This window comes from Cupressus sempervirens, chromosome 9 (assembly GCF_028749045.1).
Source record: "Cupressus sempervirens isolate cs-2001-9-10 chromosome 9, ASM2874904v1, whole genome shotgun sequence".
NCBI lineage: Eukaryota > Viridiplantae > Streptophyta > Pinopsida > Cupressales > Cupressaceae > Cupressus > Cupressus sempervirens.
In genome coordinates, this window is record NC_143126.1 from 790,479,568 (window position 1) to 790,504,528 (window position 24,961).

The following is a 24,961-nucleotide window of genomic DNA, read 5'->3' on the forward strand; positions in this document are numbered from 1 at the left end:
GAGTATCATTAAAACAAGGGACACAAAACCAGCAACTGTATAAACTTACGTCATAAAGTCTAGGACATGATTGATGCTGGTGAACTTGTGTTAGATGGACATAAAAAAAACTCAGACCACAAGGTGTTCAAAGAGCCTTTCCCAGCTTATGAAAAAGGAGAGACTTCGAAACTAGAACCCTACAATAAGGTCAACTATATGTATTCCAACAATGACAATGTCATTCACATGGTTGAACCTATAGATTCTGAATACTGTGACGTTATTACCATAAAGGGCAAGAAAGATAACGACAAATCCAAGACACCATTTGTCTTAAAAGGCCCTACTTCCAATAACATGGATGATGCGTCTTCACAACATTGTGCTAACGTTGTTACTTGCTCTCATGCGAAGTTGGTGCTCAAAGGCCCTACACCTCCTATTTCAAATACCCAACAACACAAGGAAAAAGCCCTTGCTGGTCCATCTGGTAAAGGTGCAAAACACATGATGAACTTGACTGTAACCAGTTATAGTGTTCTCGATAAGTTGAAATGAACCAATGCTCACATTTCCATATTTGAGCTGCTTAAAATCTCGCCTGCTCATAGGCAAATTCTAGACAAAGCCCTCATTGAGGCAAACGTTCCTCAAGATCTTGATCTTGAGTGATTTCAATCCATGGTAGGTCACCTGACCTCACCTCATCTTATGACCTTCTTCGAGGAGGATGACAAATCACTAAATCACCCACACAATCAGCCTCTACACATTGAGGTTATGATCCACCAGACACGTGTTCATCAGGTACTCATTGACAATGGCACTAGCCTAAATATTGTTTCTGCTGCTCTGCTTAGACAATTGGATTATTCTGAGGACTCTGTTGATCCTCGATGAAAGATCACTATTAAAGCGTATGATAAAGTAGAATGAAATTCACTAGGTCTTGTGACTTTACCAATTTGCGTCGGTCCTGTCGAAAGGGATGTCACCTGTCAGGTGCTTGACATTCCCTTAGCCTACAACATTCTGTTGGGATGGCCATGGATACATGAGATGCACACTATGCCATCCACATACCACTAATGCATTAAATTCCCATTTCATGGCTCTAAAGTTACTATTCCTGCCACTACTAGCTACACTTGCAATATGCAAGCAAAGCTGTTGATTCTTTCATCCTTGCTAACTGTGATTCTATTGATTGTCACAACAATAAGCTGAAACAAATTGAGCAGTCATTTAAATTGAAAGAAACTGGTATGGGAGAGTACCACATGGAACCAGTGCTGTCATTAACATCTATTCTAGAGTCCCCTCGACATTTTGGGAGACCCTCAGAAGCAAAGAAGCCATTCGTGTTGACACCTCAGACCAAGTTTAATGGCTCTTTTGTTAAAGCTATAGTTCCCTTAGAAGATGAAAGTGGAAACAGAGCCATTGTTGCATGGCTTTACAAAGAAGAGGCTCCAGTAGACCTAACAGAACAAGCTCGAGGAATCACTCCTAAGAAGTATGGGTCTGGTCTTAAGCTTATGAAGAATTTTGGTTATAAGGGAACTGGCCCTATTGGGTGCAATAACAATGGTTTAATAGATCCTATCAAAGCAACAGATCGAAGCAACAGTGACACAACTGGCCTAGGGTTTAAGAAGGTCCCTTTCCATTTGGGATCCAATAAATTCATACCCATACCTAAGAGTTCATCTGAAAATGAGTCACAATCTGAGTCAAGTACTCGAGAGGAAGAATCTGATGATGAGGATTCTTACCCTCATCCTATTCCTTATGATCTTGCTAAATTCTTTGCTGAGCCAGATGACTTTGTGCCACATGTTAGCACTGTGGATGATACTAGTGATTCTTCTGAGGACAATGCTGAGCAACTCAAATATCATTTAGAAAAGGGAGAATCTAGTCAGTCATGCTATATTGAGTATTTTTGTAAGAATCCAGAGGCTGAAGGAGAGTATGTCCCTATCACTATTGGGGAGTTCTATAGTCTCTCACCATGTAGCACCGATTCTCATGAATATGAATTTGACAATCTTTCAGAAGCGACTACTGATAAAGACATTGACCAAGTGCATGTCTATGAAAATCAAATCGAAGCGAGTGAAACATCTAGGGATAGGTCACGGGGGTCTAATCCAACTAGTGTCCTAGAGTCGTCAATTCCTGACATTAGTATTCTGAGGCATTTGAATACACCTCTAGGTGAAGTCGCCGTAGGTCTCGAATTGTTGGTCCACATATTTAATGACTATACTGTGAACACAATTGAACCAGTCACTACTCTCTCACTCGCACATCTCGAGCTTATAGAGTGGAACCCCAATGCATCTAACGAAGTCCCCACATTCTAGAATGATTATGCTCTTACCTGTTACCTAAACACTATCAAACCTGTAACGTCTTCCACTAATGAGAAAAGTGTCAACATGACTGAGGCCGACATCAAATATCTCAGTCACATAATTAAAAAGAAAAAATGCAAGAGGTCCGATGGTGAAAACCACATTGAGGCAGTGTCGGATCCCAAAAAAGTAAAAACAAAAGACATATCCAAGGGTGAAAACCTCTCTGAGGTGCCCGCGGATGAGATATTTGATGTCCTTTCCAGTCACTTTCAGGAGAGGTCATCAGTGTTAATAGAGCCGACACAACCAATTAACCTGGGTACAGAAAAACATCCTCATGTGATACATCTGGCTCAGTCATTGTCAACTAAAGAAAAGGAACGATTCATTACCTTTTTCAAGGAGAAGAAAATAAATTTTGCCTAGACATATTATGACATGCCAAGATTGGATCTTGATCTTATCATGCATCACTTGTCCATAGCACCAGGCATCAAACCAGTTAAACAAAAGCTTCAAAAAATGCATCCTCATGTTGCATTGCTAGTCAAAGTCAAATTAGAGAAACTTTTGAAGGTTGGTTTCATTCGTGCAATTGATTATGCTGAATGGATATCCAATATTGTCCCTATGTCCAAGCACAATAAGTCTATCAGAGTTTGTATAGACTTCCGTGATCTTAACTTGGCATGTCCTAAAGATGACTTTCTGCTCCCTAATATTGATATGATCGTGGACATGACAGCTGGCTATGAGATGTACTCACTTATGGATGGTTTTTCTGGATACAATTAGATAAAAATTGTGCTAGAAGATCAAGAGAAAATAACTTTTACATGTGCCTGGGGAACCTTTTGTTGGAATGTGATGCCATTTGGTTTAAAGAATGTTGGAGCTACATATTAGCAGGCTGTTACTACAATTTTCCATGACATGATGCATAGAACTATGGAGGACTATGTTGATGATACCTAGGTCAAAAGCGCTAAATGCAATACTCATTTGCACGATTTGGGACCAATCCTAGCTCGTATGGAAAAGTTTAGTCTTCGGCTCAATCCTAAGAAATGCGCATTTGGTGTCACATCAAGAAAACTGTTAGGATATATTATTTCTGCAAAGGGAATTGAAGTAGATCCAAAAAAAGTACAAGAAATAATGGACATGCCACCACCTTGAAACATTAGTCAGATGAGAGGACTATAGGGAAGGCTTCAATCTATTCGTAGGTTTATTTCACAATTAGCGGATAAATCACAACCCTTCACAAAGACCTTACATAAGGGTGTGAAATTCAATTGGAGCCAAGACTGTGAGAAAAGCTTAACACAGATTAAACAATATCTTGTCAATCCACCAATCCTGATGCCTCCTATGCATGGGAAGCCTTTGCTTTTATACATTTCAGCCACTGAAACATCTTTGGGAATCCTGTTGGCTCAGGAAGACAATGACAACAAAGAAAGAGCTATTTATTACTTGAGCCGAACATTGGTCTCTTATGAGAAAAACTTCAACATTATTGAGAAAGCTTGCTTGGTAGTTGTCTTTGCTTCCCAAAAGTTGAGACACTACATGCTTTCCCACACTACGCAGCTTGTGGCTAAAATAGATCCATTAAAGTACTTGCTCAGTAAGGCAGCTCTCACAAGAAGATTGGCTAAATGGGTCATGATACTCAGTGAGTTTGACATCTAATATGTTTAACGCAAAGCTATAAAGGGACAGGCAATTGCAGACCAGCTGGCTGAGGCACCCATACAGAGTCTTCTACCAATAAACATTGATTTTCCAAATGAGTCAATTCTAACACTCACTCACCATACATGGGTTATGTTCTTCGATGGGTCCTTCACATAACAAGGATTAGGTTTTGGATTAATTTTCATCACACCACAGAGATACTCAATGCCCAAAGCGTACAAAATTCTATTTCTTTGTACAAATAACATTGCTGAATATGAAGCTTTGATCAATGGTATGAAAATTGCAGCTAAATGGAGAGTAGATCAGTTGGATGTCTTCGGTGACTCTCAGCTTGTCATCAACCAAGTAAATGATGTGTATCAAACAAAGGATGAAAAACTAATTCCTTACAAACACATGGTTGATGACTTGATGAAATATTTTGCACACATCACCTTCCAACAAGTTCCACGCGCAAATAATAAATCAGCTGACACCATGGCCACTCTGGCCTCCCTTCTACAAATGCCAGAAAATGATCTATGGCACGAGTTCTTGGTGGAAGCGTTACACTACCCAGTCTATGACACACCTGATTCTAGGATGATCTATTCTATTATAGGACAAGAATCATCCCGCTACCATCACATCTATTCCTACCTTCGTAATCAAACCATTCTGAAAGGTCTGACCCGGAATGAGAAATGTTACCTAATCCATAATGCTTCACATTATGTAATTATTGCTGACGATCTGTTTAGGAGAGGTCTCGACGGAACACTCCTTAGGTGTTTAGAACCTGACAAGTCCAAACGCACACTAATTGACATTCATGAAGGCATTTGCGGATCTCATTCCAATGGCCTAACACTAGCTCGCAAACTCCTTTGTGCTGGTTACTACTGGCCTAAAATGGAGCAAGAAGCTATTAAATATGCTAGATCTTGCAAGCAGTGTTAGCTACATGGGAATCTCATTCACGCTCCAGCTAGAGAGTTGATTCCCTCTACTACAACATGGCCATTTCAACAATGGGCCTTTCACTTGGTGGGAAAAATTCACCCAACCTCTTCTAATGGACATAAGTTCATTATCACCGCTACAAATTATTTCAGGAAATGGGTAGAGGCAGTCCCTCTCACAATTGCTGATGGCAAAACTGTAGCACTTTTTATCACAAACTACATCATCTGTAAATATGGTATACCATCCTCAATCATTACTGACAATGGAGGGCAGTTCAAAAATAAAGACCTCAAGGAACTGTGCAAGAAATTCAAGATTACACAACATTGGTCTTCCATTTATTACCCTCAGGGTAATGGCCAAGCTGAGGCATCCAATAACGCGATCCTCAAAATTCTTCATCGCATAGTCAGTAAGTCAGGGAGAGACTGGCATCTCTAGATCAATCTAGCCTTGTGGACATATTGAACAAGCATTAGAACTCCAATGGGCATGACTCCTTTTGCATTGGTATATGGGACAGATGTTGTGCTTTCGATAGAGGTCGAGATTCCTACCTTGAGAATCTCTATGAAAAGTCTTATCACTGATGATGACTATAGGATAGCTGGGCTTCAAGAGCTTGTGTTGCTGGATGAACGATGACAAGTGGCCTGTGATCATCTATGAGCATATCAACAAAGAATGGCTAGAAGCTACAATAGGAGAATTAGGCCACGGAATGACTTCCAGCTGGGTGATCTCGTCCTAAGAGAGAATCCTAAGAATCAACAACAATGAATGCAAAAGAGAAAGTTTGAACCAAACTGGCTAGGTCCTTACATCATTACTACAATATATAGATCTGGCGCCTATCAGCTTTCCACAATCGAAGGAGAAGTGCTTAAAGAGCCTATGAAGACTCTCCACCTGAAGCAGTTTTACAGTTGATTCAATCTCACTAAACTCTCTGTACATATCTAAATGTCCTAAAAAAAATCTAAAAATCAGAAAAAGTCCTGAATAAAAAAAAAAAGAAAAAAAGAAAAGAAAAGAGAAAACTTGTCAAGAAGGTGAAAACCTAGTAAACAGGCGCCTCTTGTTCCCAATGCTCCATCTTGCAGCGCATCTTCTAGCTATTCTGTATAGTAACTTTCATGCTTTTACTTTCCTACTTCTTGCTCATGTATCCATGGATTGAGTCTTGTTACAGCTCAGGGGCATTCCCCCTTAGTGTCACTCTTTTCGAGATTCTCCTCATAGAATCTCCTACACGACAATCACCAGTTGTTCTGACTGCGTCTGCCTACTATCGCCAGTGTCACTCTTTTCAAGATTCTCCTCATAGAATCTCCTTTGCAATAATCACCAGTCATTTTGACTGTGTCTGCCTACTATCGCCAGTGTCACTCTTTTCGAGATTCTCCTCATAGAATCTCCTTCGCGACAGTCACCAGTCGTTCTGACTGTATCTGCCTACTGTTGCCAGTGTCACTCTTTTCAAGATTCTCCTCATAGAATCTCCTTCGCGACAGTCACCATTTGTTCTGATTGCATTTTCCTACTGTCGCCAGTGTCACTCTTTTCGAGATTCTCCTCATAGAATCTCCTACGCGATAGTCACCAATCATTCTGACTACATCTGCCTACTGTCGCTAGTGTCACTCTTTTCGAGATTCTCCTCATAGAATATCCTTCGCGAAAGTCACTAGTCATTCTAATTACATCTACCTACTATCGCCAGTGTCACTCTTTTCAAGATTCTCTTCATAGAATCTCCTTCGTGATAGTCACCAGTCATTCTGACTGCGTCTGCCTACTGTCGCCAGTGTCACTCTTTTTGAGATTCTCCTCATAGAATCTCCTATGCAATAGTCACCAGTCATTTTGACTATGTCTGCCTACTGTCACCAGTGTCACTCTTTTCGAGATTCTCCTCATAGAATCTCCTTCGCGACAGTCACCAATCGTTCTGACTGCATCTTCCTACTATCGCCAGTGTCACTCTTTTCGAGATTCTCCTCATAGAATCTCCTTCACGACAGTCACCAATAGAATCTCCTTCACAATAGTCACCAATCATTCTGACTGCATCTGCCTACTATCGCCAGTGTCACTCTTTTTGAGATTCTCCTCATAGAATCTCCTTCGCGACAGTCACCAGTCATTCTAACTGCGTCTACCTACTGTCACCAGTGTCACTCTTTTTGAGATTCTCCTCATAGAATCTCCTTCACGACAGTCACCAATCATTCTGATTGTGTCTACCTACTGTCGCTAGTGTCACTCTTTTCGAGATTCTCCTCATAGAATCTCTTTCGCAATGGTCACTAGTTGTTTCAGCTATCTACCTACCGTTTCTTGGGTCATGTCTCAAGATTTTTTTATGGAAGATCTCTTTTGTGTCAGTCACCAGTCATCTTGGTTGTGTCTGTCTACTGTCGCTTAGTCCTTTTTAGGTTCTTCATCATAAAGATTCCTCTTTGACCTCAGTCACCAGTCGTTCTGACTGCATTTGCCTATTGTTGTCACCCTACTGAAGAGATTTCTTTCTTACATGTTCTAGACATTAGTACTTGACATCAATCCTGAAAACATTGAACTCAAAAAAAAATTATATACTTGTTTGGATATGTTGAGCATTTTCTTTGTTTTCTTTGTTTTGCTTTATCATATCTCCTTGAGCAACTCGATGATGTCATCTTTGACTAGAGAAGTAATGACTGGGGGCATGATCTTTTTCTTTGCTTTCTGTTTTCAGTTTAGTTCCAATAAGTTGATCTATTCCTATAAGAGGGGTGTCTACTATAAGAGCCTCCATCTCATATTGAATGGCCGTGTGTACCTTGACTCTTTTTATACGGATATGTCAATGACATTGGTTCTTCTCCTTGTTTGTTGGAGTGAAATCTTCATGCTATAGTACATACTGATACTTGTCCTATTAAGTGAACGTACGGGTCACTGTGAGTATATCTAGCACACTTCTGTCTTAGGTTACAAATGCAAGGGACTTTGTGGACAGAATGAATACTGAATACTTAGCATAAGAGGAATCTCCCATGTGTTTGGTGTGCCTGTCATGAAAGCAACATTCAGGTCATCCTAGCATTTATGCTTTGATGCTTATGTTAACTTGCTACATTAAATGGTCATTCTGGCTTCTTGTGCCTCGAATGCTTACATTTAATCCCGACATCCCAATAACATATGTTATATTCATATTTTCATGATTGCAATGTCAGTGGGAGTTGTATAACATACGAGCTTTATTTTATATCCAGTGATGATAAATCGTCGAGGCTTGGTAACCAGACCTAGGGTTACATTTAACATAGTCTTGCATTACATACTTCATTTGAATTAGCACACAATTCGATGGTAATTCTGTTCATACTCCACATGGATCAGATTCTTCCACGACTGCACAAGTGTTTGGTTCGTCGATTCTCGTTCCTCAATAGAATACCTGTGACTATCAAACAAAAACATGCAACACTAGGTAAGATTTCAATTCATACATATGCGTTCTATCTAAGTACAACATACATCTCATGTACATCAAAGTAAAAAAAAAATAGACAATGACATGTACAAAGGAATACTAGGCTTAAAATCTCGTATATATATATATATATATCAAAGAATGGGTTAGTATAAAAATGGGCGCCACTCAAGCGCAATCGATCAAAAAAATGATACATGCGATGCTGGCACACCAATCGATACATAGCCAGAGATCAAAATCAAAACTCAGCCATAGAGCATCTAACTCTATCCCAAACCCTCACCTCCAGGAGGAGCAGGAGGTGCAGGGGCAGCAGGTGGTGGAGGCGGTGGTGGCATATCCGTCTTGACAAAAGGTCGTGCACCTCTAGACTCTCACGCATATTGAGAGAATCGCTAAACCTGCAATGTCTCATCAGGTACTGCACTATTATATGCCACATAATAATATGTTGCCTGAGATGACTAGAAGCAGATCTCATCCTGTGCCAACTCCAATCTCCGCTCTGCAGTCTCTGCGTGCTCTATCTAAAAATTTGTCTCTCGCTGTCGCTCTACCAGCTGCGCATCCTTGACTGCCAATGCAATCTGTAACTATCCCAACTGTCAGGAGGCCGCATGGACTCACTCTCGGTACTGTCATACTCCATCCTATACCCCACTTGCCGGCTGATCTGGCATATCCTCATCAACCATCTCTGGTGCCTACTGCTATGGAGGTGCTTGCTATGGTGGAGGTACCTATGGCTGTGGAGGCACCTGCTGCTATGGGACCTCCTGCTGAGGGGCCTGCTCCTCTGTCCTCTACCTCCTCCACCGATTGTGTCCTGCCCCACTGCCCCCAACACCTGGGTCTGATCCCATCTAATGCGGGGGAATAGGCATCTACTGTACCCGGTGCTAGACTTGTGGTGGCATCTGTGGCTGTGCCTGCTGCTGCTGGGGCACCTATCCCTGTCCCTGTACCTATCCTGCCATCCCTAGTGGATCTGTGAAGCATGGGAATGGATGGCTCATTAAAAATGCTTGATATGCAGGCGTCATCCCTGCATCTACTACTTCTGGCAGGTAGTGCCACTGAACAACAGCTAAACTAAAAATATCTATCATGGATCGCCTTGGATCCATCCGTAGAGGCCATCCTCGCTCAATATCCTTCTGCACCCTAGCATAGGCACAATACTCAAGTGAAATATCCTATGGTCGGCCATATTGCCGCCACACTCATGAGATGACAAATCTCTTGATCACTGATGTCATCTTGCCCGCCAGCGGTCGAGAACTAAACATCCATGGCAGCTCTCTGGGGGCATCATCCCAGTCCTTTGTCTCTCTTCATGGTCGCCATACAACGGACACTAGGTCATCAAGATGTGTCCGCCAGTGCTCAGTCTTACCCAGGTGGGCCTGGGTAATACGCCCTCGATATCTACATATGTAGGGCTCCATAGGCTCCCAGGCATCCTCAAAAATTGGCCTACATACAGAGAGATGCTCCCAGGCCCAAATTTGTAGAACATAAACTATTGCTGCCATGGTCTTCTTCTCATGGAAGACGACCTCGTGCATCTCATGGAAAAGGTGAACCAACATGCACTGAGCCCACCCAAGTATCTCTGGTGCCTCCTGCATCTTGTGCAACATGACACCCCATCCACACTCCAACCCATGCTGTCCCCTGTCGGGACATAGGAAACAACTCAAGAATATACCCAACACGGATGCCAACCTATGTGTGGGTCCATAAGTATGCATCAACTCATCCCAGCTAATGGCCATGCCTCTCGGTAGCTCTCTCCCAAACACAATGGATAGTGCCTCTGTCCCTAATCGAGGCACTGTATCATAAATGACCCGGGCACCGTGAAATGGGATCCTTAGTATCCTCCATATATCCTCCGGGGTAATCATCATCTCACCCATCAGCAAATGAAATGTGTTCATCTCCGAATGGAAATACTCTACCAAAGCAGTCAGTAAGTCATGATTCACCATCATGACTGGAATCTGGCATAGTGAAGACAAACCCAATCGGGCAATGTGTGCCTGATCTGCGTCATCCAAACTCTGCAATAACTCTCCATATGGCGGATAATGAGATCTAAATGAAATGTCTCCGAAGACCTCCTACACGCACAACAAAAAATGAAAAACAAACAATCAGTAACAAGTCAAATCAAAGCATCAAAATGAAATAAAGTGCAATTTCTAAGTGTGAAATCACAAAACTATCACAGAAATTTGCGTGAGATTAGTGAAATCTCGAGCAAAGACATTCAGTTTTGCATGAAATAATTCTTTCTTCGTGCGAAGAATCTAGCCTTCATACAAAAAAAGATCTTCTTGCGCAAAGATAGAGCTACCCGCGCGAGAAAAGAGATTCTCGTGCGAAACACGAATTGCCTCCCGTGAAGAATCTCCACCTTCGCACGAAACCAAAATTGTCCCGTGCGAAGATCCTCCGACTGCGCGCAAAGAAACAACCTATCCTGTTTGTTCACGCGAAGAAAGAAGATCTTTGCGTGAGAAGAGGTTGGTCTCGCACGAAGAAAGAATTCACAATCCTAAAACGTGCTAAAAAGTGCAAGAAATAACCTCAAAATGCGTGAAAGGAAAAGTACGAAGATGGGAAATTGACGACTCACCGGTGGTCCGTAGTCTACTGGCCAACTGTGTCATCTGAAGTGCTCAAAATAATGATATCTCACATTCACTGTCATGTCTCTATCAGAGCTCAAAATCACTACAAGACAAAAGCACAAATGAATTAAAAATGACCCTTCGAGCCCTTATATAGGTGTTGACCAAATTTTTCAAAGTGCTCGAATTTGCACAAAAATCACACCCTTGGCTAATTGGACCTTTCTGGATCCATTTTCAGGATCAAATTTGAAATCTGACACACCTAAGAGCCTCAAAAATGCATTTTAAAATTTTGGGGACTGACGCGATCGAACGCTTGTGCAGCCCAAATCTTTCTGATACTTTGTGATTCTAGGAATCCTTTCAACTTTACATTCTCCATATTTTTAAAATTCATTTTGAAAATAGTCAACTTAAGTTAACTGTTGCTAAATCTAGTCAACTTTTGGTCAAACTTGGTCTTTGCAACTTTGCAATCATTTCAAATCAACCCTGAATCTTCTTCAGATCCTCCAAATTTCTTCAGATCGTTCTGATCTCTTCATATTTCTTCAGATCGTTCTGATCTCTTCATATTTCTTCAAGATCATTCTGATCTCTTTATATTTCTTCTGATCATTCTAATCTCTTCTATATTCTGTTGAATCTCAAATTTCTTCTATATCTCATGATATACTGCTTCAAATTATATTTCTGGTGTCTCATCTTTCGATTTCGCTCTCGAGGGGGCAGGATGATTACATCATTGAATACTTATTTCTTGGGGCATCTAGTTTCCATCTTATGTCCTAGTCACTTGGGGCATCTCATCACTTGGGGCATTTTGTTCCCTTCTATCTAGCATCTTTGCCATCTATCTTATATTTTCATTAATTGATCAACCTTATAACAACTCTTCTCAGAGTTCTATAGAAAGGTATTGGGATAGTCTAAACCCCGACTCCTGAGGATCAAGCCTTGTTCTGGGGATGATTCTATGACTCATGATGGGACCTTGTTATCTTTTATCAATTTTAGGTATCTAGGTGTTCTATCTAGATCCTTGAAGGTTAAGCTCCGTTCTGGAGATAGTCTTCTAAATGCTACTATTCTCGGGTATCTAGGTGTTCTATCTAGATCCTTGAAGGTTAAGCTCCATTCTGGAGATAATCTTCTAAATGCTATCAATTTCAGGTATCTAGATGTTCTGTCTAGATCCTTAAAGATTACGCTCCGTTCTGGAGATAATATTTTAAATGCTATCAATCTTAGGTATCTAAGTGCTCTACTTGGATCCCTTAGGATTAAGTTCTGTTCTAGAGATAGTCCTTAAAAGCTTATCAATTGGTCTCCGTATCATCACCTTCGGAACCAATCTCATGTTCGCATCATGCCTTCTGATTATCTTTGAATTGAACGTGTTGCTCGCACATTCATTCAAAGAGGGGCAAAATGTAATACCCAAAAATTTGCTCATTGCCATTATACCAATTCTGGTCTATTTCTGATAATTTCTAAAGTCCTATTCTAATAGGCAATTCTCATTCTACTATTCGCTACTTGACTTAATTGTCAGATTTAGAAAACCCTAATCTGCATTCATCATATTTCTTATTTAATTCCTATAGTACACATTCATATTAGTCGCCTTAAACCTACTTGATTTAATTATAATTTAATTATTAAGTATTTATACTTTAATTAAATTATAATTATATCCTAAGGCTAATGTACTATGGAATTAAATTTATTTAATTTAATAAATATGCCTATCTTGATTAATTAAATGTAATTATTTAATTAAATAGGAAAGGCATTTTTAATTAATTAAATGAAATTATTTAATTAAATGGAGTACTTACTTCTAATTAATTAAACAAAGTTATTTAATTAAATGGGAAGCCATTCCTAATTAATTAAATGAAGTTATTTAATTAAATAAAAAAAATGTCTCTAATTAATTAAAGATTATTTAATTAAATAGAAAAAGTAATTATGAGAGCATATCTCATTTTATTAAATTAAATATTTCAACAAAATCTCTCTTCAGTTCAAAAAGGGAAATTTTCAATTCACTATTGATAAAAAATGAGTTAAATGAGTTAACTCTTTTTTCTACTCAAATTAAATCAGTTAATTCCTTATTTTACTCAAATTAAATCTGTTAACTCCCTTTAATTTGGGAATATCCCTTTATGACTGAACCTCATCTTCAATCCTGACCGTTGATCCGAATTGATCTCAACCGTTGATGGATTTCAGAAAAGTCTATTTAAGAGACCCTCATCTCTTCATTTTAGAGGATGAATTTGGAGAATTTGCATTGAATCGCTGTTGAAATTCATGCTCACATTTACCTACATTTCTTGCATACATTCTCATTCTTAGTTTAATCTCATTTTAGTTTAATCATGCATATGCTTAATCTAGCTTGCTTTATTTGTTCTTAGATTACATTGCATCTTTCATTCTAGATTAATCTGCATACTCATTCTTAGCTTAATTTCATTGTCAAATCCTTCGTTCCTAGAGGGTCTAGTTGCTTAAACACCTCGAATCTGAGGATATCTGACAAGCAATTCCCTTTATATAGAAGGCAACAGGTCGCTTTGCAGGCTGATTTTTGGATGAGCAATCCAATGTTCATTCCGGGATGAATCCACATACAATGACCATGTTGAAGTGTGTGTGTTAGCAGAGGCCGCATATTCACGCATACACTAGTGTGCTATGAATTTGGCATCAGAGTTGCGAAGGTGTGCCCCAATGTTACAAAATTGGTAATACAACATTAGTTTTGTCCAATAGAATGTAGAGAATGATTTTTCCTCTATAGGAAGGATCATAGTGAATCATGGAGATACCCATACAATTACCTTTTTGGGTCATTCCTTCCATTTGTTGGTTTTAGGGGATGCCTTATAAGAGCACTTTTGTGTTACCTCTATAAGAGATAATGATTCAGGTTGTGCAGGTCATAAAGTTCATAATCACTTATATTGTTAACAATTAAATCATCATGATGTGATAGACCAAATATTATGCAATCTTAAATCAGTCTAGGTTGAATTTTAACTCCTCTGGCAGGGAAACAAATTAGACATAGATGTGGAAATAATTAAATATTTCACACTATTTCTGATGATCACGATGTCCACTTATCTAATATTTAAATTGTATACAAAATTTTAGAAGATAATTACAAAGAAAAATTTGTAAAAGTTGATAAAAGTCAACTTCATAGTGTGCCAAGATCACTTGCATACAAATAACCCACTGAAGAGAAATCAAAGAAGCAAGGAACAAGAGCTTGAAGCAACTCAAAAAAGTGACAAAATATATTACAACAATGAGAAAATGAAATTTTCTATACAATATGTTATGAAATTACAATAGGAGAGCCTAAATATAAAGGCCTCAAGGAAGCTTCTAGAACAAGCTAGAAGGTGCTAAGAGTTAAACATGACAACTAAGCATACATCCATGAAAAGTGGATTACCCTCCAAGTAGGTTAAAGGATAAGTATGACAAGGTGTTGGCAACATATACACAAATTTCTGTGTTGTCAACAAGTCAACATGCAAAAGGATGCTAACTCCTAGGTGACAACTAATGTCTAATGCATTTAACCTAAGTAAACTTAAGTAAAAGTGTAAATTATAATTAATAATTATTTAGTCTAACACCCCCCCTTAAGCGCAACTTAGGGGAATGGAGTTAAGCTCACAATAGCTAAGATGAAATGTAGAATGGGTCCCGACAACAAAGCCATGTTAGGTACCCATGAACAAATGCATAAGAAATGCAATGAAATCTCTATAAACTGATGATAAAGGAGAAAAAAAAGTGGGAAAAACCCCTCTCCAAAAAGAGATAGTAGAAAACCTAGCGAAGGACTGAAGAAGCCTCCAATTAGAGGAATGTCCCAAAAAATAGGAACAAGAAGATCATGAAGAACATCACTGAAGCATGAAGAAGTCACAAACTCTGTCAAAATGAAGTTGTTGATCTAAAGAACCTTAATAGAGAAAGAAGGCATGAACCAAGAGTGTCTATATGGTAGATGATCCATTTCACTAAAATGCATAGGTAGCCAACCACTACAATTGCCTAGTATATAGGGTCAAATACTAAATACATAGCTCACTCTATTGAACCATCAAATTAAGGAAGCATTAGAAACAATAGAATAATCCCATCTTAATGCAGATGGGGTGAGGTGATAGGCAACTAAAAAAGTGGGCCCAAGGACTTTGCAGAAAGAACCAAGAACAACGAAAGAGAGTGAGAGGTACAAACACCTATAAAGGCACATGCCATTGACACATCATGGGGCAAAATGGAAGAGGTCACAAAAGTGGCATAAAAATATCCCCTCATGGCACTTTATAAAATAGTGTGAGTACGACTATCTCAAAACAACATTTATGAACTTGAAATGCAAGAGTGGCACTTGATGTCAGTGTGTTTGCATAAAGATTCTTACAAATGATACCAACAATGATCAAAAAAGAAAAAAGTTGATACAATAGATAATATAGCCCAAAAGTAAAGAGCCCATGCCATGAAAATGATCCTCAGACTTGGAAAACCCAAGATATCCACCATAGAGCAAAAATGCCAAAAGCATGATAGAAAGAGCACGGGCAAAATTTGAAAGAAATGAAAAGATTTTTGAAAAGTAGATAGAACCAGCTTTCCAAAAATACAACATTTTTAAAAAATAGAGATGGGATGCAAAAGATATGCTTACCAGAGTAAAAAATAGAACATCTAACTTTGACTACAAAAATAGGCAAAAAAACTGCATCAAAACTAAAAAATACGTGCACCAATGTCTCCATTTTAGAACCAGCTTTCCAGAACTTCTTTGGGATTGGAAGAATACCTCTATATGCTCAAGTTATGGCCAAAAATATGTAAGTAGGTCAAAAAGGACCCTGAAGGAGAGGCAAGATGCTGACACAGTGTTGACATCAATATTTCACAAAAGACTGCGATGTGGCATCCATGTGGCAGGTTTGTTGAGGTGGCATTAATGACTAGGTGGCCACATGGAAAGTACCAACGTGCCACCCATGCCGTGTGACACACGCTCAAGTGAACATGTGTGCACAATGAGAGGTGGCAGTGAGGTGGCCGCTGTGGTGGTGGCTAGGTAGCCATAGCCAGTTGCAGTGGTAGCAAGCATAGGTGGCACCGTTGGGAGGGTAGGAACGGTGCCTAGGTCGAGCTCCAGTTGTGCAGTGGCAGTGCCAGGGTGGCACAGTGGTGGCTGGACTATTACAAAATCCGTACGATCTGTAGGACCTCCTAGGTAAAAAAAATTTGCCTCCTAGAGTAACTTTGTCCAAAATGAACAAATTTTATATGGATCCTGACTGTAACATACCTTCTAAACTCAACAACAATGTTCATTTAGGCCCAAAGTGCCGCAAAAAATTATTCTTCCTTCTGATTGAAGAAAAAAATCACAAACAAACTGGGGTTTGTGTCTCTAAATCATGGCTTCAAAAATCTTTCAACCAAGAAGCAACAAGGAGTCTCTAATACCATGTAGAAGTTGATAAAAGCCAACTTCATAGTGCACCAAGATCACTTGCATGCAAATAACCTACTGAAGAGAAATCGAAGAAGGAACAAGAGCATGAAGCAACTCAACAAAGTGAGAAAATATATTGCAATAGTGAGAAAATGAAATTGCTATACAATATGTTATGAAATTACAATAGGAGAGCTCGAATATAAAGGCTTCAAGGAAGCTTCTAGAACAAGCTAGAAGGTGCTAGGAGATAAGCATGACAACTAAGCATACATCCATGACAAGTGGATTACCCTCCAAGTAGGTGAAAGGATAAGTATAAGGTGTTGACAATACGTACAAAAACTTTTGTGTTTTCAACAAGTCAATACGTAAAAGGATGCTAACTCCTAGGAGATAACAAATGTCTAATCCATTTAACCTAAGTAAACTTAAGTAAAAGCATAAATAATAATAAATAATTATTTACTCTAACATGATTCACCTGTAGTTTAAATCTCCATGCCTTTAATAATAAACAAAGAACATTTTATTTTATTAGTAAAATAAAATAATAGAATTTTTATTAAAAAGACATAATAAACTCCTTATCCCTTCGTACAATAAAATAATTATAAAATACTTCTCCAAAGTAAATCTGAATGTTTTTCGAATATGTGTATGTGTTTCCGAAATATTCTTCATATATATACACATTTACAAAGGAGATTGTGACTTTTAACATAAAGAGTCACATCTTTCGGACACTAACCAAGAATCTTTTAATGAAATTAAACTTGGACATAATATATTTATATTAGTCCTTATTAGCCATGGTGAAGAGATGAATTTCTTCAAATTAAAATGATGGCTCCACACAATACTCTACTATCAGATGACATATATTATCCTCTTTATCCTTCATTGCATATTTCTGTCATTTGCTATTCTGCATATCTATATTTTGTAATTTATCGAATAGTGAATTTATATACTCCTATATCTTTCCAAACATTTTAGGCCTTTTCAATTCATCGGAATTGGTCTCTCATTGGGCATATGATATGTGACTATGTGTATTTGAAAAGAATTGCATATGCATCGAGAATTATTAATATGAAAAAATACATTCTCGAACATGGTCTGGAATTCAATGCTTTCAAATCTCTTTACATGATAGCCATTTGTGTTTGGTGTTCCTCTATTTATTACTATTACTGCAATCTCATATCATATTCAATAATTTAATGATAATATTTGTTATTGCTATTTCTCCTTGGTCAAATGTTGAATTTCAAACCCGTGTCTTTGATGACAACATGTAGGAAGGAATTTTCCTAAAACATCAACGATACCTCTTGGATTCTGAAAAAACTTCAATCTTAGCCATGAATGACACGTGTTAACATGGGATATGAATTGATGGAAATTATTAGCAATTAGTTGTCTCAATATCTTCATATCTTTAATGTGCAGGACCAGGAAATGAGATTCAAGCACGTTAACTGATATGAATTGGTGGTATTGTGTATGGAAAACCAACTTAGTAGCCACGATGTCTATGAATCTTCATGTAGAATACTGAAATCACATGATAGTATCAATGCATTAAGACTTGGTTAGCATCTTCTTGTCATGAAACATCTTAACTGTCAATTTTTACATGATTACCGAATGATAGACATGTGCTTGATGGATTTGTTCAAAAACCATGAGCCACCTTTTAATGTGCTATGATAAATCAGTTGCAAATCTTTATACAAAAATGCCTTTCACATTTTCCATTATGATACAATGTGATTGATGATACTTCAATTTGAAAGCATGTTATAGTAGGCAATATTTGATAGACAACTTGGTTGCATGTAAGAGTGTTATGTTGTTACATGAAGAATGAGAAAAATTGGGGCACTCACATGACATGTTGCAGACATAGAGAATATCTATTCACAACTTAGAAGTTTAATATGCACCGTTGTTGGAGATACTTGATCATAGAGTCTTATACTAAGTCAACATGTTCATGGTCAAAGCTCATTATATCTTCACTTCACATTAATGGTAGTTTTATGTTTCATCTGTGTGTGAAATAATTAGGAGTCTACTCATCGCAAGTCTTGAAAGTATAATTATAATACATTTCATTTCTGACTTGTAACCATCTCTAACAAAATATATTATACTCAATAGTTGTTAGAATGCAAGGGCATATAGAAACACCTTCAAGTTCTTGGCATTGATTTGTAACAATTTTTTAGTCAAATGGAGACTAGAATTTTTGGCTCCATCACCATGTATACATCAATATGGTGCAGAGACATGCTTGTGTTTGTCGAGGAAATGGAAACATGGTTGGTTAGTTACCTGTGTAGATTAAGGTTTACAAATTTCCTACTACATAGGGAGAGGGGTAACTTCAATAGTAAGTGGTAGGTTTCCTAGGCACCAATGTCTCTTTCAACTAATGTGTTAGTTAAGATCTTGCAAAATGCATTTGAAGTTAGTTTATCAGATGCAAACGTTGTGGAGATGTGAGATAGCATAGAGTGGTATGTCTCAAACTTTTGCTCTACTTTTGCAGCATATTTTGCAATATATTTTAGGACTACATTTATTGATAGAACAAGTTGGTAGTCTACATTGGCTCTCCAAATGGATAAAATTGATGCATTGTGGAGATTGATACGGTCATCATTGCATGTCTAATTGACCTTTTCTTGTCCATTTGCACTAATAGACATGTCTAAACTAGTTTGCACTTTCCATGGGGCTTTATATCAACAAACCATAGCAGCCTGCATTTTCTAAAGGCAATTTTGTGTTGTGCACTTTGTATGTTGTTGGACATGATTGAATAATTTAGTGTAATCATTGGAGGTGATACTTGTTAATATTGATTCAGTGTACAGTAGGAAAGGATCATTTGTTGGTGGGAGGGGTATCACTTCCTTTCTTTGTTCAACGGTCCTCAAGTTCCATGTAAAGACATAGTTGACAATGTATTTGATTGCATTCTCCAGTACTTGTGCATTATTCCAATCAAGTTTCTTAAAATTTAAGGCACCAGGGAGCCAAATGATCCATGGATATGTACAGACCCTCTATGTTTTCATTCATACCAATAGTTCGTAACTCCTAAGAGCTTTTTGAGGACCTCTTGAAATGTGGTAAATCTATGGTGCATGTATGGAGTAGTGAGATGTGCGTTTTGCACTACATTTTATAGCCTCCATGAGCTTGTTGCATGATGGCATAGTGGTGTTGTCAAGGGCATGATGTTGTGCAAGTCGGCGCATTTTGTATCTGCTGCACTCAATGTGAAAAATAGTGTTGGATAGCCAAGTTGTATAACCATATTGGACAACTCACCTCGTCTTTTATTCCAAAAAGGGCTTGTTCAATAGATGTTTGAGAGGTAAAATGGATAAGTTGTTTTGTGAGTTTTTCATTTGGTATGTCCTTTAGCCTTTGATGAAGGTTTGCAATAGTTGTAGGAAGTGCTTAGTCTAGTTGTCTTTAGACAAAAACTAATGTAGTAGACTGGGTTTAATGCCTCATGAGTAAGTTTAGCAGAAAGTATCTGAATCAAGGGTGTTGGCCATGTTGATTATCATGATACTGCATAAGATGCATAACATATTAATGGAGGTGCACTTCCTGCAATTAGCATCTTTTCTATTTGAGTTAGGATTTTTAAGCAAGAAGGTTGCTCTCTAGAGTCCATGTGATTTCACTATGAGAATTGGTGACTATCCTTTTCAAATGCACATCTACAACAAGTATTCATACCATTGCACTTTTTGTTTTTTATACATGGATACTTTTCCATGAAAATTACATATGTTAGTATCTTTGAAAGGGTATCCAACTTTGCACGAAAGTTATTTCTAGCAGTGTAATAATCTATACCAAATTGCAATACACTTTCCATTGCCTCTACTAAATTGACATGTTGGCCTACATTTTGGAGGTAAGTGAAAAAGGTGGGGATGTCAAATGGGTAGGTCATGTTGGATTGGTTGAGTTATGGTCGACATATTGGGAGGATGGTAGGGTTATGAGATGGTGACAACGTCATGTCGAGGGTTGTCAAATGAAGGCTTCGGTACATCTCTCAATGTTTCTTATTGATTGTTTCTACACTTGCATGATATCATTTTTGTTGTAGCTCATTTCTTCAAGCCCATCTACTAGCATCAATATTATTTTGTACTTGCATCAATAGGCCAATTTCTATGAGTATTTGTAGTACTGGTTGTATTGATGATCGCTAATTGCACCTTTAGTCTATGAAAGGAAAAGTGTGTTAAACAAGAATACTTAATGGGTATAAACAAATGATAGAGATACTAGTTTGGAATAGATGTAGAAGTAGACTATATAGGCAAGAGAGGAAAGTATGTTATGCAATTTAGAAATAGTAATACGTTAGTACATGTGATTTTAAAACATAGTAAAATAATGCCAAACTCTAAATACTAATATACAGATGATGTTCATTTATAGATGTACAATAATGTCAATGTTATTTGGTAAAGATATATTTCTTAATTTTGTGCAGTTTAGTATGCACAAATAGAACACAAGTAAAACAAGCATTTTAGCAATTTACTTAGGGAAAACAATATTGTTGGAAAATCTATGGTCTAGCTGATTGGATCAAAGAAAAAGAATAATTTTTTATTCTCCACAATACATAGGCATGAAAGGTAGTAAATTTTTTCGAGATGTAGCTTTGTTACAGTAGTTTTGATGCATGTGGCTTCCTTGTTGAAAATGGTACAATGGAGCAAAGATGAGATAGGTACTACATTGTCAAAGTTTAGAGTGGTTGATATGGCATCGGACAAGGGTCTCAGAGCATTGTCAAGGGATTTTTTGGTATACCATGTTCAAGGTGTAGTGGCTTCTAATATATTAGGATTTATCACAATTGCAGTTGTAGATATACTATCTAGAGGCTTGCCACACTAGGATATAATATGAGTAGATTGGATTAGGAGTATTGAAGGATTTGGTAGTACTAGCAGTGCTATAATATTCCTGCCCTTAAAATCACAAAGTTCACCGCATATGGTAATATCAATAGTACATTTTGATATATTAGTACTAGTAATTGTGCATTTGTGTCTTTTAGTACCATCTACTTTAAGATTCATAATTCACCATTGGGGTTTGAATTTGTTGCCAGTAACTTGTAAGGTATACTTGCCCACTTCTAAACAATGAGCATCTATAGTTGTACATTTCAATTATTAGATAATAGTCAAATGTAGGGAACTTGCCCGGTGTTCCAGTATTGGGATTCTAATAGTATATGCATCGTAGGAGCCTTTCTTGGAGCAATTTTTTTAAGTAGCTATATTACTCATATTGCTAAGTTTGAATTTGCTTTATTTTTTTCTTCTTTCCTGTGCAATTTGCTGATGGTTTTCCTAATTTGCATGGAGATTACCAAAAGCTACCCATCAAGAAGTGTTGACCGCACAAGGAGGAAAAGCAACAGAGGTTTCTAATGGTATGTAAAGAGCGTAGAGGTTGCCAGTCCAATGGTAAACATTGTTGCACAATGCATAATAACCAGCAAGTGGGGGCCATTCTAGTTGACCCACTAATTGGCCGAACCGAGATATGATTATGTTTACTATCTTGGAAAATGGGCAATAATAACTACAGAGAGTATAACATACTCAGGAGTGTTTTGTAGCTATGGTTAAATTTCGATTCACTGTTTTGTATCTATGGTTAAATCTTTATTAAGCCCAAATGACTGATATATGTTTAACTAAATTTTGATGGTGTAGATGTTGCCTATTGATAGCTATAACAATGAGAGTACGTATTGAAAAGCATTTGGAAATGCAACCTCCACAGATCTTATTAGCAGACTAGAGCATAGTAGTTTAATTGCTTAGCCATGTAAGATACTTGTATATAAGTGACTAATTTTGAAAAGCTGTTACAAAGGTTACTCTTAGATACATGAAATTGGAAAAGTTCATTTACATTATGAATAAGGAGGCTATATGTAAGCTTCTATCTGCATTCCCTTATTGTGTACATCCCTTCAAAGCTTCTCTATACTACTTTTTCAGACATATACTAGTTTACCTATGCAGTAATGTTAGATAAATGTGTATAAGTTACACACATTGATGGGCATAAGAAAAATGGGTATTCATATTTGCATAAAATTGCAAAAGTTCTTTTATATTATTAATAAGGAGGCCATATCTAAACTTTCATTTACATTTCCTTATATTTAGCATTTCTTTGTTGTTGATGTACATCACTTTGAAGCTTCTCTATCTTACTATTTGAGGCATCTACTTCGATTTGCCCTCAACACGCAATGCAGCTTTGACCTCGGCCCTAACCTCGGATTACCACTTATGTCTTTGATGCCTAATCCTCTTCAAGATGCGAGCTATGGTTTCATCATCTCCCATGTGATTAATTTAGGAGTAATCATAGTCTTCACTGAGAGCGTTCACTATCCTTACTTGTGAAGGATGGCAGGTATGCTTTCTTTCTGTGTACTAAATGATGGCCATCCTTTGCCTAAATATCATATATAATAGCTAAACTTAGTACAAATACAATTACAAGTAAATGGAGGCAAAATCTACATTCATTCATAACTAATGTGGGAATAATTTCAGAAACAAAAAGTAATCGTCACTATAATCCAAAATAAGGAACGTACTAGTGATTTTAGAATAACAAATTAATCTTGCCTATAAACCAAGAGAGAATTGTAGTATAAATAATCCATGAGATAATTGTAGTAGTAATGATTTTAGAATAACAAAGTAAGCTTCCCTGTAAACTAAGAGACAATTATAGTCTAATTATTACACACCACAAGTATATATAATCCTTCAGAATTGTAGTATAATTATTACGCAGACTGCAAGTAGATATAAAGCATATGTACCTTTTGGTAAATAGAAATTGGATTCTTGTCCAACGATGTCCTATGTGCTGCTAATGCTGGTGGAGGAAATCTTCTGTACAACAGAATATGGCACATAGTCACCATAAATAATGTACATAGAAATCATGAGAAGGAAAGTCTCAACTCAATACAGTAGAGGCAGACATATAGAGGATATGGTGCCAAAATCAATACCAAGGATGCTACGGATATTTAACAGTATCTACAGAAAAGCTTTGCCTATACAAAAATATACAACGAGCACATATTACAGAGCTCAGAGTTTGAACACATTTCAAATGAAATATCGTGTTTGTACAAAGGAGACACTGTGCAAATTCAAAGAGGCCCGATATGCAGGAAGAAGCCCTCATTCACAGAAGAAGCATCTCCTCAATTCTTGTTACTGGTCAGCATATCACAGTTCCATCAAGTCAAATGTAAGAGGACGGCCAATAGCTCAGGGTTAGAGTCGTACCTGGGTAAGACCAGGTTCAATTGCACAAGGTACAAAATCTGAACAATCAAGCACCCAAGAAAAGCATATTAGGAGAAATCAAATGCCCAAGAAAAGCAAGTTAGGAGAACATAGGAGTAAGTAAAGTCCGAACAATCAGAAACCCATGAAAAGTAAATTAAGAAAAACAGGAACATGTAAATTTGAACAATTAGGAAGTCAAGAAAACCAAACTGGGGAAAAATAGGATCAGAAATTCACTCCAATTATTTTCTGGGTATCTTTGCGAAAGCTGTAGGATAACATCGGTACTTTTTCTACGTAAATGCCTCAGAATCTATGTAAAGAAAACATCACAATGAAGAAAATATAAGAAAGTTACAGTTAACACCATTTCCTTCCTTTCAGGATCAGGATTTGGCCACCTCATAGCATTTTGTTAAGCCTGTGAGAGCATGTACATTTCAGAAAATAAATGGACAGTCCAAATCTAAAACATGACCAAAAAAGAAGCCCCTAAATGAATCTATAGATTTAATCTGCGCATACCTAACAGCCGTAATTCAGTAACGATGTTCCAAGTAAATCCAACGTTTAAGGCAGAGGTATGAGAGGCCAAATTTGAACAATGACCTAATTTCAGCTGAGGCTGGAAAGAGCTCATTCGAAACCAAAAACATGCCACAAGGAAGACAGAAACAAATATGGGCAACAAATTCGCACATGCGAGAATGTGAGGAAGAACTCACAGAGAGAGTTTGTGCATTGAGAAATAATGGAAGATATAATCGTTGAAAGGAGCTCCAGCTGTACAAGAAACAATCTGCCCATGTTTTTCTGGGACCACAATTTGGTTAGTTGGGGATGTTCCAGCGTCAAAATGTGCTCGCAGTCTCACTCTCCCGCCATTCTTCACCAATAGCCGCCGCTTCTCCAAATTT